Source organism: Trachypithecus francoisi, unplaced genomic scaffold (genome assembly GCF_009764315.1).
Source record: "Trachypithecus francoisi isolate TF-2019V2 unplaced genomic scaffold, Tfra_2.0 Lachesis_group7, whole genome shotgun sequence".
NCBI classification, from domain to species: Eukaryota; Metazoa; Chordata; class Mammalia; order Primates; family Cercopithecidae; genus Trachypithecus; species Trachypithecus francoisi.
In genome coordinates, this window is record NW_022681472.1 from 6,719,869 (window position 1) to 6,746,066 (window position 26,198).

The following is a 26,198-nucleotide window of genomic DNA, read 5'->3' on the forward strand; positions in this document are numbered from 1 at the left end:
AACGAACCTGCACGTTGTGCACATGTACCCTAGAACTTAAAGTATAATAATAAAAAAAAAGAAAAACAACAACAACAACAACAACAACAAAAATTTCTTTTTTTTTTTTTTTTTTTTTTTAAACGGAGTCTCGCTCTGTCGCCCAGGCTGGAGTGCAGTGGCCGGATTTCAGCTCACTGCAAGCTCCGCCTCCCGGGTTTACGCCATTCTCCTGCCTCAGCCTCCCGAGTAGCTGGGACTACAGGCGCCCGCCACCTCACCCGGCTAGTTTTTTTTGTATTTTTTAGTAGAGACGGGGTTTCACCATGTTAGCCAGGATGGCAAAAATTTCTTCTGTAAGTTCAAACTACATGAGTTACAAAAATATGTATACTTATAGGGTTCCTCCAAAAAGATAAGAAAGATCACCAGCTGTTGGGAGAGAGATTTCAACTGAATAAACATTTTAGGTTTCTAAATCAGGAAAGTGAATGACCTTGAGAAGCAAGCAATGTCCTTGACTGTGGGCATTTTGATAAAGACTAAACGATGACCCAACTGGAATAGTATAAAGAAAAATCAATTAACAGATGTTTTTAACTTTTTTGATCCTTTTAATGCAAAGAATATATAATCCCTTAACTGCAAACCACTATTAGAAACCCAAGAATGCAAAAGCTCTGCCTCTCTACATAGTTGAGTTAAATATGGAGATGATGAACAGAAAAACATCAACCCTTCAGCAATTTAGACTTAAAATTTAGCCTTTTGTAGGTTTTTGGATGTGGGCATAACTTTTTTCATGTTTAATTAAGGCATGCCACAAGGTCACAGATGCCAAAAAAAAAAAAAATCCCTGAAGACTTAAATAACAACTTAAGAGATTATTTTTAAATGCATTGGTTAAAACAATAAGACTAAAAACTTGAAGCTGCATTGAGTTTATCAGCCCTACATGTATTTTCTTGCTTTCAATGGTTTTCAACCATTTAATTTCAGAAATGCCGTTTCATCTCTTTAATACTCAGTACCTCTGAATTACGTACATTTTTCTTCTATTTCCTATGTACTAGGAGCAGGATTTAAGTCATTGCCTCTTTTCCTCCAACTATTGCTGAGAAGGCACTCTATTACATACCCTAAAAAGACAAAAAGATTGCATTGTGGCTTTGTGAATCTGCTCAGTGATGCATGAAACTCAGGCTGACTGGTGCCGAGATGGATTCGATGACTCAAGCTGAATAGCCCTGGGAGCTGGAATCCCTCAGCACTCGTTAACTGAAATGTAAAGGAAATAATGGCAAATTGACTGCCTTGAATCGAGCATAAAGGAGAATGCCTGAAATAATTAGATGCCATGACTTTGGAAAGAGAAACTTCTTGCAGATTGCTTCCTTCAGACAACCTCGGACTCAGGAGTTTTGTATTGTTCACTTAACATAAGTGACTATGATTGAATTATAAGTTCTCTAGGGAAAGCAGCACACTGAAATGGATTATATCATGAATTTAGGCTGGATGAAAGTCCTTGCTCTGAAATTCCAAGTAGCATTGGTGTGGCTATCAGAGCAACTTTCTGTGCTGAGGAGCAAGGACCTGAGAGTCAGGGGTTTGGCTCCTGGTCCTGCCGTATCCATCATGGCAGCAAAAGTGACTGCCCTGTGGGCACTGTGCAGCCTTCTTACACTTTCCCATGTTAGACTGGCATGCCGCTCCTATTTTATATAAAATGTAACTGAATATTAACTTGCCCAAGCACAAACCAAGTGTGGTTTCAGGTCCAGATTTGTCTCATTCCCAAGTGTTTAGTTAACGCTCTGCTACCCTTTGTTAGATTGTGAACAAATTACATTATTTTCTCTGACTTAGATTCCTTAATTCGATGACCTGGAAGTCCTTCTCTAGTAGAAATGGTCCATGAGTCCTTGGGAAATTGAGAACTAGCTCTGAGCTATTACCTGCCGTTTATTCTATATGGCCCATCATTTGCTAAGCACTCTCCTACTTCTTCAATGCACCTGTTCCATACCCTTGTCACTCACTTGCTCTTATAAACCCTAGTCATTTCTCCATTTGGAGCACTGATGCTCCCCTTGGCGATGGTCTGAATGTCTCCCCTCCAAAATTCAGATGTTGCCAATGTGATGGTATTAACAGGTAGGGCCTTTAAGAGGTGATTAGGCCACAGAAGCTTCTCTTTTGTGGATGAGAGTAAGGCCCTTAAGGCTTCCTGCAGCATTGGATTTGCTTGCTTTTCCACCTCCTGCAACCTGAGGATATAGCATTCCTTCCCTCCAGCAGACATAGCAACAAGGCACCACCTTGGAAGCAGACAGCATCCATCCCTCATCAGACAACCAAACCTGCCAGCCCTTAGATCCCAGACTTCCAGAACTGTGAGACATAAATTCCTGTCCTGTAGAAATTGCCCAGACTCGGCCAGGCACGGTGGCTCACACTGTAATCCCAGCACTTTGGGAAACTGAGGCGGGCGAATCATGAGGTCAGGAGTTCAAGACCAGCCTGACCAATATGGTGAAACTCTGTCTCTACTAAAAATACACAAATTAGATGGGTGCGTTGGCACATACCTGTAGTCCCAGCTACTCGGGAGGCTGAGGCAGGAGAATCACTCAAACCTGGGAGGCAGAGGTTGCAGTAAGCCGAGATCACACCACTGCACTCCAGCCTGGGCGACAGAGCAAGATTCCGTTTCAAAAAAAAAAAAAAAACTAGAAGAAAAAAGAAACAAAAAAAAAGAAATTGCCCAGACTCATAATCTGTTATAGCAGCACAAAGGACGACACCCTTCAATGGTTTTCCTGCTGCAAGGGAGCTCCACTTCAGTCAATACAGAAAGACTTTCTAAAAATCACACATAGGATTCTTAACCCATTACATCTCTTACAATTCTTATCTGGTCATCCATTGCATAACATTCAATAATCTGTGTTTGGAGCAAGTTACTAACAGCTCTAAGCCTTTGTTCCTCCTTATAACAGGGTTAAGATAATCACATGGAAGAATAGATATAGATGGTAAGTCCCCAGTAAACATTCCTTATTACTCAGATTATTGTTGATTCTGTTACTGACGTTGTTATCTTTACCTCTGAAGAATGCTGCACTTGCATCTTCTAAACCCTTTGGTGCCTTCACCTATGCTGGCCATTTGCTCTCTGATGAGTGTCCATTTTCTCTGTGGTTCTCCCAGGATGGACTCACCTTTCTATTGTTTCTTTTTTGAGATGGAATCTTGCCCTGTCGCCCAGGCTGGAGTGCAGTAGCACGATCTCGGCTCACCACGACCTCTGCTTGCTGGGTTCAAGCAATTCTCCTGCCTCAGCCTCCCAAGTAGTTAGAATTACAGGTGCATGCCACTGTGCCCGGCTAATTTTTATATTTTTAGTAGAGATGAGGTTTCACCATGCTGTCCAGGCTGGTCTGGAACTCGTGACCTCAAGTGGTCTGCCCACCCTGGCCTCCCAAAGTACTAGGATTATAGGCGTGAGCCACCACGTCTGGCTGGACTCATCTTTGACCACCAGTCCTCCCTAACCTGTTCTCCACCAGAACTGTCTAGCTGCTCCTATCTGGTGTAGAATTACCAAACCATGTGGAAATAATGTATCTGTTGCCAAATGCCTCCAGCTCTTCTATCACAATTAGTTTTTTGAATAATTAGGATAGGTTCATTTTCATATTCTTTCCTCATCACTATATATTATCCAGCTCAGTGTCATATAACCCTTGGCCAAGTAATAAATATTCTTTGATTAATGAAAAAGAAGAAGATCAATAAGTAACTCTGTCAAAAATTTTTTCAGACAACCCAGGAATAAACACCTCAGGGCTGAGAGTAGCATTCCAGGTGGGAATTGGCTCCTGAAATGGGTCAAGATACAAAGAACAAGGAACCAGAGAGCACAGAGGCTTATCCTCTTAACTGAATCATTAAGCCAAAACAGTTCCAGTTGCAGTAGCTGCAGGATTCAAACAGGATTGTTTACTTGAAGCTCTAATTTAGAAGATGAAAGCCTACTCCCAAAGCCTTTGCTTTGTTCCTAATTACTTTTCCCATTTGTTTTGGTGAAGTGGAGGAAAATACTTAGTAAGCATTTTTGTTGCCAACTAGTTGAGTAAGTTTCCATTGTTCAGAGCCTCGCATAAAAGCCTCTCGTCACCCTGCATACCTCTTGGTCATTATCACATGATCTCCGGATTATTCTTTGACATTGACGGATCATCTGTGTAATATATTACAAACGTTTCCTGTCATCGACCATATCATTATTCTCTGCTGCTTAAAGCAACAGAAAAAAAAAAAAAAAATGTATTCGTCTACTCCATTCAGGAGAAGAGAAATTTATTGAACTGTCTGATGAGGATTTAGAGGGCTAACCTGGTTAAAACCTAAAGACTTTCTTGATCACACAGTGACTGACCAGTTCCAGTGCATAAAATGACTCAATCCACAGTTATCTGAGAGCCTTGCTTATAAAACATCATTTTGTGCTATGTTTCCGGTATGCAACAGAACTGATAGCTCCTGTATTAATTAATGGACTTAGGTGTTAAAAAGTTAAAAATAAATGAGTAAATAACAATTATTTTGAAGTCACTATTTCCAAAACTGATGGCTTTTACTTAGCAAATAGGCTAAAACATAATGTAGAATGGTGGTTTCTTCTAAATAGACATATACTACTTCATATAAAATCTTTTCCCAAAATAAAATCTTTGGATAATTTATAACTTTTCTAAAAGCACACTAATTTATTTATCATTCCACAATGAAAGTAAATATGGAAACTCAAGGATCTGGCACTAAACCTTAAGGATAGCTGGGTTCCAGCTAATACTGCTACTAGGAACAGAGCTTCCTTCCTCAGAAAGGCCATGATTAATTCCTGGAGTATGTGCTAAATAACCATAAAGAGTTTGCAGGGCTTAAAAAACACATAACTAAGAAGGGCCATAAAGATTTTCTCATAAAACCTCTTGTAAAGAGAAGGCATGTTGCTCACAGAATATTGTGTATGAAGAAGGATATCTTTGGATCTCCATTCCCACATAAAACATTATTCTTGAAGCATTTGTCCTGACACGCTCCAGCTCTCCTCAGTATAAGGAGAAGTAGGAGGCATATGGTGGATCTTCAAGAACCCAACTTGAAGGAGAATTACATTCTTGGGTATCTTAATATCATCACTTCTCAGACTTGTTTCTTCAGTGGAGATCACTGAAACGCTTAAAGCATAGCACCTGCTCGTCATGTTGTAAGGGGTTACTTACACATTTAGTCCACACCTATTTTTGTGTGTCCCAAAGGTATTCTGTAGAATTTAATATTAAAAAATAGAATCTGATGGTGATTTAAAAATTACTACTTATTTTAACTGGATTGTTTTGACTACATAAAACCAAACTCAACCTATTAATATTTGTTTCATACCTACCACATGCCTGACGTTATTCTAAGTTCTGGAGAAATGATGAGTGAGACGTGAATCTTTGAAGAAAATGGCTTCATAGAATCTGGTTTGGCAGAAAAAACATATAAGCAAATAGTCCCAACAACTCAGATGGATGCAATCCTATGATCGAGGTAATGCAGAGGAAAAAACTGGCACTTTTCCCACTCTAAAGTTATAAGCATTCCTTCCTTCCTTTTAACTGAACATTTATTTTAGGCTAGACAATGCATCCTCTTTATTTTGAAGCCTGGGAAACGGGCTGTTACAGTGGACAGAGTACACACATATTGGACAGAGAAACCTGCTCAGAAGTTTAGGCCTCACACTATAGTATTATGACATCAGGTAATTTGCATAAATCCCTTAAGCCCCAGTCTTCTTATCTACAAATAGGAATTCCATGAGATATTATGATGCATATAGATCACCTAAAACACCTTAGGTCAGTCATAGGTCTTGTGCAACCTTGAACAAATTACTTAGCAAATCATTTGTAAATAGGAGTCGGATTTGCTAAATCAGGGGTGGAGAATACAGAGATTGCTGACATTAAGTGACTGACACATTATGCTCAATAATTTATATCTACTATTAGTAGTAGTATGACTTCATGCCCATCCTTGGATCTACGTGCATCCCTTTTATTTAATGTCATTCCTGAGGAGTCAGGGACTAGATATTTTGCTTTGCATTTGGGCTTCATGCTTTGACTTCCAGAGGGACAATGTGGCATGTGGTGCAGTGTTGTGCACACTTTGATAGAACTTCAAAGCCTGGTAGTTGAATGTCCTTACCTTGCACAGAACAATGGCCTGATAAGTGCTCATTTCATGAATAAGCATCCATCGCCTTCAGGAAGCTAAGCACTAACCAGTTATCCATCCCATCAGAACAACTTCACCAGAGTCAGGATGCTTCGTGAAAGGGCCAAAGTTGTCCCTGTTTGTTCACTCATAACTCTCTCCTGGAACACATGTTCATTAGCTGCAAAGAATTGTTTCATTTAATTTTAAGTTATTCCCTGAAACTTGTATGTGAATGAGACACTATGAAGTTCACAGGCTACTTCTATTCCTATCACTTATACTTTGATTTATGCTTGAAAATATTCACTTTCTCTTCATTTACAATAAACTCTGATGATTTCCTTCCCATTTATGATGGAGCATCCAAGTCTCGAGGCTCGTGCTGATGACCTAGCACTGCAATCTCATCTTATCCACAAGGGAGAGTCACTGCCTGGGGAGAAATGGTTTCACCAAAGGCCAGGTGTCTGTGTGGTGCCTGCATGTGGTGTGCATGTGGCTTGGGAAGAGGCTCTTGAGGTGTGAAATAGAGTTGTCTTCTTCAAAACATGGGAAACTAGGAGTGATACTTTTGCTTGACTGTTTCTTGAATTTTCCAGGGTTTTCATGAGTGCCTTGACAATGAAGTTTATATCTAATAGTGCACAGGCATCTTCCAGTGACAATTTCATAAATGTAGGTGTATTACAGAGAAAAAAAATTGTTTTCTTGATATATTTAACCGTATATATGTGTGTTTAAAATAAACTGATTACATATATACATATTTTCAAAAACAATGCTTTTTTGGTAGTGAAACTAAGTCCTAGTGCAAACACAAATTTACTTTTATTGAGTGGGGGAAAAAATGCCAGTAAATCTTTGGTGCCTTCCTGTCATCTCCCCGAGGTACAAGGTCAGTGACCATGGGCGTCCTGCAGCCGGGTGGCTGGGCAGTGAGTCTCCCATGTAGGACTGCTGCTTGCTCGCTGTGTGATCTTGGGCAGGATTTTAGCGTCCCTGCACCCAATTTTCTCGTCAAATTGTTTCTGTCTCATAGGACTGTTGTGAAGATACGTGATTAAGGGACTTAATGAGGTAGAACACATTCATTTAATCAGCAGGAAATGGTGCTATTTTAGTATGGAATTTCCCCTCACACCACATTTCTAGAACTAACTGAACCCTAGAAGACCAGGGTTTTGGAATTTGCCCAGAAAAGTCAGTGGGACATGTCGTGGTTTTTTCATCCAGACACATGTGGTTTTTCGTCCAGAAGAGAGAGTTAACTGTCACCCCCAGAGCCAGAAGGGGATCTTAAGGCTGTCGATTCGATACAGGACTGGTGCATCTTTTCCAGTGGACCTGAGCATGCGTGGAGCGGACCCACTCAATGGAGCAAACTCTTTATAAGAACACAGGAAAACAAGGGAAGAAGGAGGTTTCTTCAGATTTCATAGGCCAGACACAAACCCTCCCATCCCCAAGACCCCAGCCCCCAACACCACCAGTCACCCTCCGGAAGTCCCCATAAGAGAACTGCTCTTCATCATCATTTTACATCTTTCTTCCACACCCCACCCCACCTCGCCTATCAGTACCAATCCCAGAATTGTTTGTGCATTTCTCTCTGAACTTTCTCTCCCACTTCTGGTCCCAAAGAATCAAAAATGGGTATCTGGCTCCCTGGTATGTATTCATTCTTGAGGTTCCCTAGAGGAGCCTATATGCATCCTCTGGTTTTCCTGGGCAAGGGCCCTGGGGCCTTCAGCCCACATGCTGCTGCAGCTCTGCAGGTAAGCAGGGCTGCAGAGTCACCCAGGCCCTGGCATGTGTCTCAAGCCCTGCTGCCCTCTTAGGGCACTCCTACCCTGTCTCAGGAAATGTCTAGCATATGGCCATGGACAACAATATTGTCACGAGGTTGTGACATTAATCGAAAAGAACACTAGCATTTTCAAAATAATCCAACTTGTAAATAGAAACTATGGCTTTACTGCAGTTTTGAAGCATTTTTTCAACATATGTGCAATGCCATATTTGCAGCACATGGTCTGCACACAGCAACCACTGAGACTCCATCTCTCAACGAGCAGTATGTTTCCACTGGGCATGAGTACACTCAATGCTCTTCATTATGAAATCTGTATAAATCTGTCATATGAATGACAGCAGATAGGCTAAGATCACATTTAAGATATCTTTCATAATGCATTAGTATATGCTCATTGTAAAAATATTTTAAAATATGAAAAGCTATAAAGTAGAAAAGTACATAGAATCATACCATTCAGAGATAACTGTAAGAGGAAAGTGATTTTTACATGCCAGTGCTAAAATACAGTTAGCAAATTATGTTATATAAACACTATGGTAAAAAAATAAAAACAGCTATTACATATTGAACATTACAAAGACCATAAAATGATCTGTATAGAATATTTTAAATATGATCTTACCTGCTCAGAGTTTTATAAAGAAAAATTCCAGCCAGTGAATTTTTATTTGAAAGGACTGCCAAAACAGTTGACGTTTTCTGGATATGTTTGCTATTGTGGGCTAGTGTCCACCATTGCATTGTTCAAATATTAAAAACCAAAAAAGAATAGGCAATGACACCAAGAAGCTTCTAGTAAGTCTTTTGCCTCATCTCCTCCTGCAAGTGCTGAGAAACTCTTTGAAGGGGGTGAGGGGCCCTTGTAATTGGTGAGGTGTCCACATGCTTAGAGAATGAGCAACTCTATGTATGCGTTCAGGGCCCTCTGTTCACACACAACTCTGTCCTTAACCTGTTTGCTGCTGAATGACTGGGCTGCACATCTGCGACAGTGTCATGCCACTTACTCTCCCCAACCTACCTCCTCTTCAGCTGCAATCAAGCTTGCCTTTGTTAACCCAAATAGTCTTTTCTTAGAAATGTGTATAATATTGTTCATTGCTTTTTCAGTAAGAAGAAGCTCAGAGACAGAGTAGAGAAACAAATGATACAGATACAACTATACAAGAGAGAGAGCAAGTTGTATGATTTGACTAGAGGAGTGATTCTCAGTCCAGAGTTCATCAGCATTTCCTGAAGGGCTTGTTAAGAAGGGATTGCTGGGCTCCACCCCAGAGGTTGATGGAGTAGTAGTGCTGCAGTGGGAGGCTGGGAATTTCCATATCTAACGAGTTCCCAGGTGCTGCCAATCCTACAATTAAGGAATCACCAGAGAGCTAATATCTCTTTGAGATCCTGGTTTCAATCTTTTGGATAAATATTCAGAAGTGGAATTTTTGGATCATATGGTAGTTTTATTTTTAATTTTTTGAGGAATCTCCATACTATTTTCCATGGTGGCTGCACCATTTTGCATTCTGACCAACAGTGTACAAAGGTTCCAATTTCTCCACATCCTTACTAACATGTATTGTCATATATATATATATGCCTGTTAGAAATGCAAATCAAAGCCACAGTGAGGTAACACCTCACACCAATTGATACCTCATTTGGTATCAATTGAGGCGATACCTCATTGTGGCTTTGATTTGCATTTCCCTAATGATTAGTGACATTAAGCAATTTTTCACCTGCCTGTTGGAGGTATATGTCTTCTTTGGAGAAATGATTCAAGTCTTTAGCCTATTTTAAAAATTGGATTTTTGCTTTTTTTTACTACTGAGTTATAAAATCTCCTAAATAATCCTTTATTTGATATTGGAGAGAGGGGAATGGGGAATTAGTCACAAACAGGCATAAAGTCTCAATTATTCAAGATGGAAGAGATCCAGAGATCTGCTATACAACGTTGCCCCTGAAATTAGCAATGTGGTATTCTATACTTAAAATTTTGTTCATAAGTAAGATCCTGGAGCAAAGAAGAAGCTCCCCTAAGAGGTGCTTTTTGTCTTGTCTTCTCCTCTAAGCTCCTCTAAATTCCCTGAACAAAAAAGCCTCATGATAGACCGTGCTTTCAGGCTGTACTGAGTTTTAGCAGGACTGTAAGAAAAGAGGCAGAGATTCCAAGGCATGCGAGACTGATGTGTAGGCAAACAGCTCCAGTGAAGCAAAGAGGAAGGCAGAAAGCACAACTGGATTTCAAGGTTCACTTTCCTTTTCCCCCTCGAATATGTTGTTCTTACCTTAAGTGTTCCAAAATGGATTTTCTGCCCCTTTCCCTCCCATCCATTTACATGTCAAAACCTCCAGATGGAATAAAAGAATGTATAAAAGAAAATTACACTTGACAAATTAGCCAGTTTAAATTAGCAGTTCAGAATCACCACAATAGGACACCAATATCTATGCTATGTGTTCCCACCTAGAGGACAGTAAATCAAAGCTGAGTTTGGTTTTATGGCTGCTAGTACATGCATCCACAGGCTTATAAAATATCTATAATGATTTCTAACAGGAAAGGAGCAGTCATTGTGTCCAATTCACAGACCTCATATAATGTCTTTGCAACTGATCCACTGTCAAGGCCAAAACAAAAATTAAGACTAGGATTTACCAGGTCAGATCAAGTATTCCATTGTCACCATGAACATAAGGGTCCCAGCACAAAGCATTCTGGGTGCTTCTAGACAGTGTAAAAGGCATAATTCCAGGATAGCCCCCAAGATTCCCATATCCTCAATTTTCAAAATTTCCCAACAGACAATAATCTAGGTGGAAAACCTGTGCATAATGATCTAAGCCCAGAACCCAACTCCATTTTACACACTGCATATGCTTGTATAATTCCCTTCCATTCAGTGTGGGCAGACTCTGTGAAAATGATGGGATGTTACTGTGTGATTATACTGTTACATGCAAAAGGAATTTTGGAAATGTGATTAAGGTTACTAATCAGTTGACTTTGACTTAATCAAAAGGGAGATTATTCAGGTGGGCCTAACTTAATTACATGAGCTCTTTAAATCTGAGTCCAGAGGTCAGAGGAAAAGTCAGAGATTTGAAGCAACACAGACATTCTCTTGCTGGTCTTGAAGGAGCAAATGGACATTTTGTAGAGAAAGCCACTTGGAAGAGAGCAGTGGGCAATCACTAAGAGCTAAGAATGGTCCCCAGACGACAGTCAGGAAACAGGACCTCAGCCCTATGACTACAAGGAAGTTAATTTTGCCAACAGCCTGCATGGCCTGCAAAAAATCCCAGCCTCAGATGAAACAGCAGCCCAAGCTGACATGATCTCAGCTGTGGGAGACCCTGAGCAAGAACCTAGTCATGGGATGCCCAGACAGCTGACTGGCAGACTGGGAACTAATAAATGGATATTGTTGGTAGGAACTCAGTGTTATTCAGCAATAGAAAACAAATTCAGACAACTTTTGTTTGTTTGTTTTTGTCATTGGCACAAACCAATGTGTCTCACTGTCCTGCTTTTATTCTCTTTCCTTCCTATTCTTATTATAGTTATCACCACTCTCTGTCGACTCTACTAGAAACCTCACGTAAAATGCAGGTGTGCTCTGGGCTCAGATTGTTACGCACAGTTTTTCACCTGGATTAATGTCTGCTGGGAAATTTTGGAAGTTGAGGACATGGGAAAGTTCTTTACCAATTAGGTCTGTCCCACATAATACAGGTTGTCTAACAGGCTACGCCTTCACTCTTCAAATGCCAGTTCATGTTCCCCAATTACTATGGCAACCAACATCATAGCCCCACATTTGGCAAAGCCCTCACAAGTAAAACCATCTCCCCAAAAACCACTAATTTAGCCCTACATAGCTGGGCTCTCCTAGTCTCACCGCTGCCTACTTAGCCTCTCTGGGAACTCTGCTGTCACTTAACATTCTCTGGGTCAGGGCTAATATCATTTTCTCCACTCTGAATTTTTCCCTATCCTCTTCAATTTCAACCCCTTCTTCATTTACCTACATATACACATATACACATAGGCACTGTGGTGCTTAAAACAAAAGTTGGCTTCAAAGAACTCATCAAATCTGCCTTCCTTTTAAAATCTCAGAAGCTCATCTCCTTTATTCATACACACTAATTAACATGCTGTCTCCCAACTTCTTGAATCCATTTTTTCCTTTTATTGCTATATTATTTATCCATAGTGGTGGCATATTGTTATGTTTTTGTATTATCTGTTATGTTTCCCATTACATTTTTAAAGGAGTACCCACAGCAACAAATATTCAATGAATTAATGAATATTACATAAGGAGTATAAGTAACATGATACATTTTAGCATCAATTTAGACATTCAAATTTCAGAAGTTCTTCCCATTGAGTAAATTCAAATACTCTTGCCCCAGTCTGAGGATGGAATACTTAAAGATTAGCATCCTCTGCCACTAATCTTCCCATTCTTTCTAATCAGCAATAGGGAAGTATATGTAATCTCTGTCCTCAGTTCTTCTTCCCAGTGGGATGAGGAGGACATCAATCTGGGAAACAGATTCACTCTCAAGCCAAGTACACTATGAAATTGTTTTCAAACAGTTCTCTAGAACTCTCTTGGTAATGTGATAACAGCCCACAGCAATGGCTTGGCCTGTCCATGTCCCTGGAGATAATGTAATATAAGAAACCACAGCCATGCTTTCTTCCCAGCCTGGAATGATCCATAGTGGCCATGAGCAGAGGTATGGAAGCCTCTGCCGCCCCACTGCCTCATACAATGAAATAGGAATCAGCAAAATAGCAGTAACTGTTCCCCAATCGGGGGGTTAGGAGGATCTCTAATTTAATAAGTCCCACTTGACTAGCAGGCTCCCAGACCAGTATTTGCAACACTCATTGAGTAGGATGGCTGGAGACAATAGTAGTTTTTAAAATCATGGTGCTTTATATGCATGAGAATTAACCAATAATTAAAGGAAAAAAGTTAAATCCTCAACTCATATGAAATATCAAAATCATTTCCAAATAGATAAGAAGTTAAATCTAACTCAAAAAAATCAAATAACAAAAATATCTAAGATTTGAATGATGAAATATTTTGTGGGCATAAAAAATGAAATAAATGACAAATGATTACCTCAAAAGATATGCATAACTTTAAAAATGTAATACCTTATGATAAAAAATAAAAAGCAAAAGGCAAACCACCTAAGAAATTATTATTATCAATTAGAAAGGGTTAATAGTCTTAATATTTTGCCTTTTACAAATAAATAAGGAAAACATCAAAAACCCAGAAGAAACTTAGATAAAGATTAATAAAGGGACATTTTTCAGTAAAATAAATAGAAACTAATTCTAGATTTAAGAAAACTGTCATTCTTATTAATAACCAAAGGAATGCAAATACAATTTATCATCTTGTGATAAGATGTGATATGACATGGTAAAAGTTTAAATAATAATATTAAAGAGTCTTAGGAAGTAGTAACTACAAAACAAAATATACATGTTTCTATTTAATATGCATGTTAAATAGTCAATGGTAGCAAGAATGTAGCAAAACCAAACACTCCTGCTGTGAAAACAGAAATTGTCAACCACCCTTCTCTAAAGCAATTTGTCATTATATTTTAGGAGTCTCAATATGTCAGATGCTTTAGTCTAACAATTGCATTTCTATAAATATGAAAAATAACAATATATGGTAAAAATGTTGATGATACAATGTTTAAAAAGAATGTCTATAGTTATTATCTCAATTGTATTATATATGGTATATAGCTAGAAGTAAACCTAGCAGAAAATGTTAATATAACCACTTCCAGTTTGTGAAAATGAATGTTGCTTCTTTTCTAAGTTTTCTACGTGAGAATATAAATAATTTCATTATTAGAAGATCACCAAAGACCTATTGAATGGAAATAGAAAAGTCATATGACTGATTCCACTTGACCCAAGTTCTTTCTGTGTGGCAGGCCAAGTGCAATCACCAGAGATAGAAGTTCCTGTATTCATGAAACTCATAATCCAATACAGGAGACTGATACTTTTTAAAAATAGTTATTGTAATAAAGTATGACAAGAGTGATAATGAGAATGGAGCTGTCCTAGTGAATAAGCCAAAGACATTCCATGGAGGTGGAGGGAAAGTCATGCCTCAGTCACCAAAGCTGTATGTAATGAGTGAACCATGGCCCGTGTGTCAAATACAGCCTGAATAACGTCACTTTAGAGCCCTCAGCATATTTCCAGCGCGAAAGATTAGAAAGCTGAGAATGTGTTGCCATTTTTTAAATAGCACAGATATTGACATTTCGATTTCTACACAGTTTCAATGATCTCAATAATATTCTTCTGTTGAATGAAGTAGGAAATCTAGATTACAAGAAAATATAGATTTTCCTAAAGCAAGAGAAAATTATTTACCTTTGGCAAGAAAAAATCATGATCAGTAAACACTGTTTCCTTACATGTTTTAATATGACAAATCTTGCTACACAGCCACTGCGGCAGATCAGTATGACCAGAGGACGTACCACTGGGTGAGGGGAGGGGAGCCAGTGGCATGGGTGCAGGAAGACTGGAGTCAGAAGCATGTCAGTCTCATAGTCAGGCAAAGAGACTGCTACCTTATCTTTCAAGTATCTAGTATTCATTTAAGAATTTTAAGGAAAAGAATAACATAATCTGATTTGTGCTTTAGAAAGGGCATTCTGTTGGCTGGTGAATTTACAAGAACCACACACAGAATACACTGCAGAACAGAAAGTGAGGTCAAAGCAACACAGTAACAATTTATGAAGGCAGGTCTGGGTTCAATGATAAGAAAGTTGAACAAACATAATTTGGTGACCCTGTGGACTGCAGCCAGTTGGAGGAAAAGGGCAGAATCTTGGGTGATCTTGAGTTTTCTGACATAGGTGACAGAAAGAACATCCAATGGTAACATTTAATTTTTATTTTTTTAGCCCCTCTATCCTAAGCTCTAATGCTTGCAGTGCCCATCCTGAAGGTATGGTGCCACAGGCATATCTGTACAGTCACTACTGGTTCAAAAAGAAATCAAGCACTAGCCAATCTGAAGACAGAAAATCAACCTAAGGGGAACAGATGTTTCCAAAATAAATGAGGGCAAGCATATTTTTTAAAAGAATGATCTAATTACAAAAGCTAACTTCATTCTTACTGAAAGAAAGCCAGGTTGATTAGATCTCCAGGAACAGCACCATCTTCATCCTTGAGCAGAAATCCTCATAACCCACCAAGTTTCAGGGCCTTGCTTTACATTGCTGTAAACGAGGAGGTTCAGACATCTCTCAACTGGGTCCCAGTATGTCTCCCTTACCATGGCATTAGAAATCAGGAATCAGGCTTTCATACACTCCTGGCTGGGAATCACCCAACAGTCGTACTCCTGGGGCTGCCTGTATGGGGCCCATCTGTTCAAACAGCAGGTTGCCAGCCCACTACTTTCTTGGAGCCCAGCCACAGGTCAAGGATGAAGCCACATGGAGTCTCCTTGGGCACCTATTGAAGTGTGGGAGCCGCTCTGCAGCAGGAGGCTCATTTGCCCAAGCAACCGTGCTGTTGGCTCCTTCATGATTTCTTTCAGTTCTCTGTACTCAGCTCCAACTTATGGGCCATCTCAGACGTCCAGATTTCTTTTTTTTTTTTTGCTTCATTCTGGGGATTAATATGTAAATCTACTGCAGAACGTCTTTACATATTTATGATCTGCATTTCACAACCTCTCTATTGATCAAACTAATGAAAGGCAAATCTTTCTATCCTCTTTTGACTCATTAGTTTACTTTGCTTGGGGAAGTGGTTGGTTATCTCATCCTTGTATGTGCCAGTTAGTCTTATGGGTGATGCCCCAAGTAATGATGTATTAAGAGGCTGTTATCCAACTCTTTTTTTTTCCTAATAAGGTAACTGCTTCCTTAATTTCCCACCCCAGTGAACCCTATGCTGAAGGAAGAAAAGATAGACCATGAATATATTTATGAGAAAAGCAAAACAACAAGGAAGTTTCTGGAAATTTATCTCCTAGCACTTTTGATTGTGGCAATGTAAGGAAATAACAGAGAGAGGAGCCTGGTTCTATGAAAATAGGATTTAGCCATTCTGAGCAGAATGACGTTCCACTGAGGCACAGAGTAGGCCATTACTCAACTAGTACAGATTTAGCTTTTAACATCTCTGATAAATACGAGCCTTCGGCACAGGTTCACCGCCACAGGGATGTCTCCTTGAGGTTCACAGGTTGCATATTCAATTTCCTTCCAAAAAGCTAGTGGAGAAAGTCTAATAAAGATTATATCAGACTCTGTGAAGTAAGAAAGAAATACTAAAGAAAGTCATGTCCTCCTAACCTCTCTGATAATAAAACCCAGCTTCTTATAGTTTCCCTTGTGCAAAGACCAAACCAACACAACTGGGTTTGGATTGTCAATAGCTGATAAGCTAACCTCATATGTGGACAAAGTAGTGTTTTTCTAAAAAACATGGCTATTTAGCTAGAGACAAACATTTACAAGTTAGTTTGACTTAAAAAAAGTTAATTTAAAATGGAAAAAAAAACCCCAAGTATAAAATAAAGTTTAAAGTTGAACAAAACTTTCTCGATCTCCTGACCTTGTGATCCGCCCGTCTCGGCCTCCCAAAGTGCTGGGATTACAGGCTTGAGCCACCGTGCCCGGCCTGAACAAAACTTTCTAAGGAAAGTCATGAAAAGTCATTAAGACAAAGGAGGCCGGGCGCGGTGGCTCAAGCCTGTAATCCCAGCACTTTGGGAGGCCAAGACGGGCGGATCACGAGGTCAGGAGATCGAGACCATCCTGGCTAACACGCTGAAACCCCGTCTCTACTAAAAAATACAAAAAACTAGCCGGGCGAGGTGGCGGGCGCCTGTGGTCCCAGCTACTCAGGAGGCTGAGGCAGGAGAATGGCATGAACCCAAAAGGCAGAGCTTGCAGTGAGCTGAGATCCGGCCACTGCACTCCAGCCCGGGCAACAGAGCGAGACTCCGTCTCAAAAAAAAAAAAAAAAGACAAAGGCACAACTAATTAATAGTACCACGAAACAATGCCAAGAAAATCTCTCTTTCTTCCTTTCTTTTCTTTCTTCCATGATGCCTACTTCTAAAAGCACTACCTTATGAACACTATTTTACCAAATGTTGTTATTTTTCAGAACACTCATCCTCAGCCCAGGCCAGCAGAGGGAGGAAGGCAGATGTGTGACTCCCTACATCCATAGATGAAGTTTCAAAGGTTGCATTTCAAATCCCCACTTTGTTAGGTGATCTAAACAAGCAGTCTTTTACTAGTTCAGGTCTCCATTGAACTTATAACCTAAATTTGAATTGTTCATAGGTAGAACCAACACAGCCACGAGCATCTGAGGCAAAAGCAGACTCGTGCTGTTGCAAGTAGTAGCAAGGGCCCCTGATTAAGGCCTGTAATATAAGCCATCCCTCTCCATCCCCTCTTTACTGAGGCCACCCTGTAAAGGACAACAAACCTTAAAAGCAGAGTCTGAGAGCTTTTATTATTTGATTCTTTCTGTCAACGTGTGCTATATGACGAAACTACAAGGATCTGACTGATGAGCATAAAACAATATCCAACACCAATTAGCTTTGCTAATTATCGTTGGTTCTCAAAAGTCTCTTTCCAAGAAACTCAAAAAGAAGTCCAGAGAAAGACAACTATTAAATTACTTGAATATGAAATGATTTAAATATTTTTCAGTCAGTATCCACATGGGAATTTGGAGTGGTAAATATAGTAAGTTCAAGAGGAATAAAGGAAATAGAAAAATTAAGTTTTATATGAGGAAAGTCCATGAAAGTATAACACATTTTCTTTGCCTTGTTTACAAAAACCTCTTAAACAAGTCTTTGAAAATTTAGTAATAAATCAAAAGGTTAAAGAAATGAGAGGTTGTGGGTGGGGGCCAAATTTCACTGGAGAATAACCCAAGAGAAAACCAAGGAAGAAGTCATTGAAGTCAGGAAGGGGAGAGGCTTCCAGATGGACACATCTTCCCATGCCGGCACCGTAATTCTAGGGCTTCAAGTCAAAAGGGACTAATTTGTTAACTACAACTAAACCACAACTCACTAGGTGTGGTACACCACAGTCTAAAATGTGACTTCTCCCACTGAAAATGCTCTTTGCTTTAACGAACAAGTGAAAGTTCTCATCTTCCCCATGGAAAACATGCCCTAGCAGAGTTACGTAAGTTCCTGTCTCAACTGCTCCAAATTGAAACACAAAAATTACACAAAATACAGTAGTTAAATACATTTTACAGATTATATTTATATTTAGGCTCACATCAGAAGTCGCAATTTTGTAGCTTCAGTCATTATTCTTGCTGGAAAATTTGAAATTTATTTTCAGGCAAATTCTCCAGACTTAAACACAATCTATGTCTTCAAAGAGATCAGAGCCTCTATCTGTCCAAAGAATATTACTCAGTGATCCTAATACACTCAAAATAACTGAAATTGTTTATGTCAATTCTAACATAAAAAGAAATGCCATGAAAGTCGCAGACAATAAGAAAATCTTTTCCATTTAGTACGGGAGGGCAGCACAGAAGAGTAAACAGTCCAATTTGTTCAAAACACTAGGCAAGCTTAGCGTGGTAAAGAATGTACTGAAGATTTATATCTAAGCTCTAAACCACTGCTCCCAATGTACACTGTCATTGCATTAGGATCAATAGCAATACAAGGTATTTACTTCATGAGAAACACTAGGTTTATGCTCTACATTATTTATCCTCATTTTACACAAGATAAACACAGGCTGAGTTTAAGTTTCTTGCACAACATAACCTGTTCAATCTTTCAAATTTGAAACATAGCCAGGCACTATGACTCACACCTGTAATCCCAACACTTTGGGAGGCGGAAGTGAGGGGATCACTGAGCCCAGGAGTTTCAGTCCAGCGTGGGCAACATGACAAAACCCCCTCTCTACTAAAAACACAAAAATTCTCCAGGCGTGGTGGTGTGCGCCTATGGTCTCAGCTACTTGGGAGGCTGAGGTGAAAGGATCAATTGAGCCAGGGAGGTAGAGGTTGCAGTGAGCCAAGATGGCACCACTGCACTCTGCCCTGGGTGACAGAGCAAGACCCTGTCTCAAAAACAACAACAACAACAAAGGAATTTGAAACCAGCATTACTATCTCTTTCATTCAGGCTTTTAATACATAGACTATAAATGACACAAAGCATCTTTCATTGTTGATAGGTATGTGATCAAATCATATGTTATTTTGAGGAAATCTCTAGAAACCAACATTTTATCTTAATGAAGATGATAATATATTCCACCAAATCACACTTCTGTTTTTCAAGTAATATTTGAAAACATCACTCTTTTTGAGGAAACAGCCACTTTCTTCTCATCACCCTCCACTCACCAATGGGAGGCAACTTGTGTTAGCCTAGTATCCTGCGAAAAATGCTTCACCACGGGAGGCCGAGGTGGGCAGATCACTTTAGGTCAGGAGTTCGAGACCAACCTCGCTAACATGGTGAAACCCTGTTTCTACGAAACAAAATACAAAAATTATCTGGGTGTGGTTGTGTGTGCTTGTAATCCCAGCTACTTGGAAGGCTGAGGCTGGGGAATCACTTGAACCCAGGAGGCGGAGGTTGCACTGAGCCACGATGGTCCTACTGCCCTCCAACCTGGGTGATAGAGCAAGACTCTGTCTCAAAAAAAAAAAAAAAAAAAGGTTTCACCAATAACTCTGTGACACATCTGAGGGAGAACTCACACTCAAGCCTCGCAGATATGTTAAATAGACCAACAGGAACTTAGGTGCCCACGTCCTCACGTTTACAGTAACCCTTCATCAGGGAGAGAGAGCTGCTGATGCCTTAAATCTTGATTGTATATTGTCTGACGCAAAAAAGAACCACGTGACTCCTAAACTATCTAATCTTTAGTAGCTAGGCATTGTCAATCGTGCAAGTGTAATGAATTTTAAGCAAAGTCATCTCAGGTTTTTCCCTGGCCTTTCTATTAGCAAGCTGTGTGAACCCAAACAAAGCATTAACCTCTCTACTCTCCAGCCTTTCCATTTGTAACATAACAAGGCAAGAATAGACTTCACTTTATTTAAAGTTAAACAAACAGACATTGAGCTATAAGGCAGACATGAGGACCATCTGAGTGTACTTTCTAGAATAAAATTTTATGAAATCTACATGCATCCAAATCTTGTAATGTTTTATGGTACATTGTATTTAAAGTATATTGTTAATGTTTAAGCTATAAGACTTCCATTGTCTTTTTCTGGCTACACGGAAGTTGAAACCAATAAACCATACAGTGTGATTCTATCTGAGTGGGTTCAGAGCCTCTGTGAAGGCCGGCCAATAGGTGAGGCCATGTGCATAACTATGTTTATTATAAATGAAAGGATGGATGCTAAGCGCTGGATGCCCTCAGAGGCTGTGTCAGCAGAACCTGTGCTGCTGTCTGTACCTGCTGTGGTTCTGTGGTTTGCTATGACTGTAACAGCACTTTTATTTAATCAAAGTTCCCTTTACTTCCCACTACTGCACTTAATCAATAGAGTTTTTTGCTTAAGAATGAAAGAAAAGGTGAAAATAAATGAATTATCATTTCCTATCAGTAGTCATGCTTAGTTTCTCATTTAATAGGGGTTACATTTACCTTCAGCATAGGATTTTGGCAAGAATGAATTGGTATCACCTATTACAGCACTTAGCACAGAATTGGCACATATTAGGTTCCCACCTTATCATTATTATTACCAATTATATCGGGGAGACAGATCAGAGTAGCAAATTCCAGTGCTATAACACACACACATGTGCGCACACGCATATATCTTGTGTTTGGTGTCATTATGTTTTGGTCTTGGTGTCATAATGATTATTTAACAAATTCATTGGATGAGTGAGACCTCAGAGACAACAATCCATAGCACAGGGCACCCCAGCATGCTCATTAACTGTTCCCTCCCCAAGTGAAAATGGCAGCCATTTGTATGAGGCTGTACGGTTCCCCTCACTTGCACGTTAAATGATTCAACTCGTTCGTTATTTTAAGAAAACATGAGCTTTCTTTTGCTAGAAAACCAACCTAAGGTGACTCTGAAAGCAAGTGAATGTGAGAGCTGAGAAGCTTCCAGAACTGAGTGCCTGGGGACTCTGATAATTGGAAAGTTATTTGATCTCTGAATCCATGCTCCCTCGACTATTACTGAATATCCTTCACAGGCTAGTGGTTTGGACAACCAGCTTTTGCAGTTTCCTCGGGGAACAGAACAGGGCTAATACGAAGAAGTACATTTAGAGGTGAATGAAATTTCAGCTCCCAATTTCCTAAAATACTGCACAAAGGTACAAATTCAGGCCTGACATTGTCTGAAACAAATGTCATGCATTCCATTTCCCCATGATCTACTTTAGTTCTTGGCCTTATGCACTTGATACAGCGATGAAAACAGCACTGGTTTCATCTTAGGCAATAGAGAGACTCTGGCTGCTATGGACTTAATTGTGTCCCCCTAAAATTCTTATGTTGAAGCCCTAAACGCCCATCTGAGTGCATTAGAGACAGGGCCTTTAGAGAGGTGATTAAGGTTAATTGAGGTCATAATGGTGGAGCCCTCATCCAAGGAACTATTGCCCTTATAAGAGGAAGAGACCCAGATCTCTTGCTCTGCCATGTGAGGACACAAAGAGAAGGCGGCCGTCTGCAAGTCAAGAAGATTCTCACTATGCTGGCACCCTAATCTCAAACTCCCAGCCTCCAGAATGGTGAGAAATAAATTTTTGTCATTTAATCCACCAAGTCTGTGGTCTTTGCTACGGCAGCCCTCGCTAAGTAAAGCACTGATTCAACTGGGAGGATCTTCTGGGCAGAGCAGGATGCAGGAACCTGCTCCCCGCTAGACACAACTCAAGGCACATGACTTTCTCTGTGCCGACAGGAAAACACAGATCCATTCACAGGCATATGCACATCCACACACATCCACACACAGGTCCATACACATCCATACACAGAGGTCCACACACATCCACACACAGGTCCACACACATCCACACACAGAGGTCTACACACATCCACACACAGAGGTCCACACACATCCACACACAGGTCCACACACATCCACACACAGAGGTCTACACACATCCACACACAGAGGTCCACACACATCCACACACAGGTCCACACACATCCACACACAGAGGTCTACACATATCCACACACAGAGGTCCACACACATCCACACAGGTCCACACACATCCACACACAGAGGGCAACACACATCCACACACAGAGGTCCACACACATCCACACACAGGTCCACACACATCCACATACAGATCCACATACATCCACACACAGGTCCACACACATCCACACACAGAGGGCAACACACATCCACACAGAGGTCCACACACATCCACACACAGGTCCACACACATCCACACACAGAGGTCTACACACATCCACACACAGAGGTCCACACACATCCACACACAGGTCCACACACATCCACACACAGAGGTCTACACATATCCACACACAGAGGTCCACACACATCCACACACAGGTCCACACACATCCACACACAGAGGGCAACACACATCCACACACAGAGGTCCACACACATCCACACACAGGTCCACACACATCCACACACAGATCCACATACATCCACACACAGGTCCACACACATCCACACACAGAGGGCAACACACATCCACACACAGAGGTCCACACACATCCACACACAGGTCCACACACATCCACACACAGGTCCACATACATCCACACACAGGTCCATACACATCCACACACACGGGTCCATACACATCCACACACAGGCCCACACACATACACACACACGGGTCCATACACATCCACACACAGGCCCACACACATACACACACACAGGTCCACACACATCCACACACAGGTCCACACACATCCACACATAGGTCCACACACATCCACACACAGGTCCACACACATCCACACATAGGTCCACACACATCCACACACACAGGTCCATACACATCCACACACAGGTCCACACACATACACACACACGGGTCCACACACATCCACACACAGGTCCATACACATCAACACACAGAGGTCCACACACATCCACACACACGTTCACACACATACACACACAGGTCCATGCAACACACACAGGTCCACACACATAAACACACAGGTACACACACAAGTGCACACACACATTTTACTCTGCAAGAGACTTTGCTGCTTATATTGTTGCTGTTTCAAAGCAGAAACCAATAAACAGTAATAAATGCATCTCTTAGGAAAGTTATAGGTGAAGAAAGTTTTCAGATTTTCTTTTTTTTTTTTAATTATACTTTAAGTTCTAGGGCACATATGCACAACGTGCAGGTTTGTTACATATGTATACATGTGCCATGTTGGTGTCCCGCACCCATTAACTTGTTATTTACATTAGGTATATCTCCTAATGCTATACCTCCCCCTCTCCCCTCCTCACGATAGGCCCTGATGTGTGATGTTCCCCTTCCTGTGTCCAAGTGATCTCATTGTTCAATTCCCACCTATGAGTGAGAACATGCAGTGTTTGGTTTTCTGTTCTTGTGACAGTTTGCTGAGAATGATGGTTTCCAGCTGCAACCATGTCCCTACAAAGGACACGAACTCATCCTTTTTTATAGCTGCTTAGTATTCCATGGTGTATATGTGCCACATTTTCTTAATCCAGTCTGTCACTGATGTACATTTGGGTTGGTTCCCAGTCTTTGCTATTGTGAATAGTGCTGCAATAAACAAAGCATGTGTCTTTATAGCAGCATGATTTATAATCCTTTGGGTATATACCCAGTAATGGGATGGCTGGGTCAAATGGTATTTCTAGTTCTAGATCCTTGAGGAATCACCACACTGTTTTCCACAATGGTTGAACTAGTTTACAGTCCCACCAACAGTGTAAAAGTGTTCCTATTTCTCCACATCCTCTCCAGCACTTGTTGTTTCCTGATTTTTTAATGATTGCCGTTCTAACTGGTGTGAACTGGTATCTCATTGTGGTTTTGATTTGTATTTCTCTGATGGCGAGTGATGATGAGCATTTTTTCATATGTCTGTTGGCTGTATGAATGTCTTCTTTTGAGAAGTGTCTACTCATATCCTTTGCCCACTTTTTGATGGGGTTGTTTGTTTTTTTCTTGTAAATTTGTTTGAGTTCTTTGTAGGTTCTGGATATTAGCCCTTTGTCAGAAGAGTAGATTGCAAAAATTTTCTCCCATTATGTAGGTTGCCTATTCACTCTGATGGTAGTTTCTTTTGCCGCGCAGAAGCTCTTCAGTTTAATTAGATCCCATTTGTCAGTTTTGGCTTTTGTTGCCATTACTTTTCACTTAAACATGGAGAAATAAGCCGAGCACAGTGGCTCACACCTGTAATCCCAACACTTTGGGATGCCGAGGTGGGAGGATCACTTGAGGTCAGGAGTTCGAGACCAGCCTGGCCAACATGTTGAAACCCCATCTCTACTAAAAATACAAAACTTAGCCAAGCATGGTGGTGGGTGCCTGTAATCCCAGCTACTTAGGAGGCTGAGGCAGGAGAATCACTTGAACCTGGGAGGCAGAGGTTGCCATGAGCCAAGATCATGCCACTGCATTCCAGCCTAGGGGACAGAGCAAGACTGTTTTGGAGAGTGGAGGGAAGAAATATACTAAATAAGGAAATAGCAAAGGTAATTATTTTTATTTTTAAAAGATTCACTAGGCTTATTGGCTTACATATATTCAATACAAGCATATGTAGTATGACAGGTCCCCACAGGGTTACTTAAGGATGTATGTTCACTGCCTGAACCCTGAAGACCAGACAGTGAGCCAAGACCATGGTGCTCAGCCAAGGAGTGGATGTCCCTGAGAGCCCAAACACCTCGGAGAGTATCTGAGAACCTACCAAGGAAAACAGTGTCTTCACACACACATAGTAAGCAAAGAGCCAGAAAATTAGCTTAAAAGTAGCTTAGAAACAGGAGTGATGCAGATCCCTAGAGCAGCCCTGCACTACCCAGGAGTGCCCTATCTGTCTTAATAAACTCATCTACTCACCAAGCAGAATTTGTCTGAGTCATTCTTTGGTCTCTTGGCTCCTTCCTAGTTTCAAGGGGACATTACAGTCCCAAGTTTTCCTCATAACAGCATATTTTGGAGATATTGTGGGTTCCATTCTGGGCCAACTCAGTAAAGCAAGTATCACAATAATAAAGTGAGTTAAATGAATTTTTTGGTTTTCCTGTACAAACATGTTACGTTTACACTATACTATGGTCTTTTAAGTGTGCAATGGCACTATGACTAAAAAAAAGTACTTAAGTAAAACATACTTTATTGCTAAAACATGCTAATGACCATCTGAGCCCTCAGCACGTTCACAATAAATTTTGCTGGTAGAGGGTTTTGCCTCAATGTTGATGGCTGCTGACTGATCAGGGTGGCAGTTGCTGAAAATTGAGGTGGCTGTAACGATTCCTCAAAATAATTCAATAATGAAGTTTGGTGCATTGATCAATGTATTCTGCATCGATCAATGCAAAGATGCGTCAGTGCATTGGTGCATTCTTTCATGAAGAATTTCTCTATATCATGCAATGCTGTCAGATAGTATTTTACCTACAGTAGAACTTCCTTCAGAATTGGAGTAAATTCTCTCAGTCTTTGCTATTGCCTTATCAACTAAGTTGACATAATATTCTAAATTGCTTTGTTGTCATTTCAACAATGTTCACAGCGTTTTCACTAACAGCAGATTCCATCTCGAAGAAACCACTGCTTTTGCTCATCCATAAGAAGCAAGTCCTCATCCGTTCATGTTTGATCACGAGATTGCAGCAATTTAGTCACATCCTCAGGCTCCACTTCTAATTCTAGTTCTCTTGCTATTTTTACCACATCTGCAGTTATTTCTCCCACTGAAGTCTTGAAGCCCTCAAAGTCATCCATGAAAGTTGGAATCAGCTTCTTCCAAACTCCTGCTAATGTTGATATTTTTATTATACCTTCTCTCATGG

The 26,198-nt window shown here is 40.5% G+C and overlaps 1 protein-coding gene across 1 annotated transcript in view; it reads right to left on the reverse strand.

Moving 5' to 3' along the window:
- The window catches only part of PXDNL (peroxidasin like), a 409,080-nt gene extending 403,340 nt beyond the window's left edge, over nt 1-5,740 (reverse strand). Inside the window, exon 1 of the mRNA XM_033203626.1 lies at nt 5,438-5,740. The gene's annotated coding sequence lies outside the window, so the exon portion shown is untranslated. The remainder of the gene's footprint in view (nt 1-5,437) is intronic.
- Between the last annotated feature and the right edge of the window lie 20,458 nt (nt 5,741-26,198).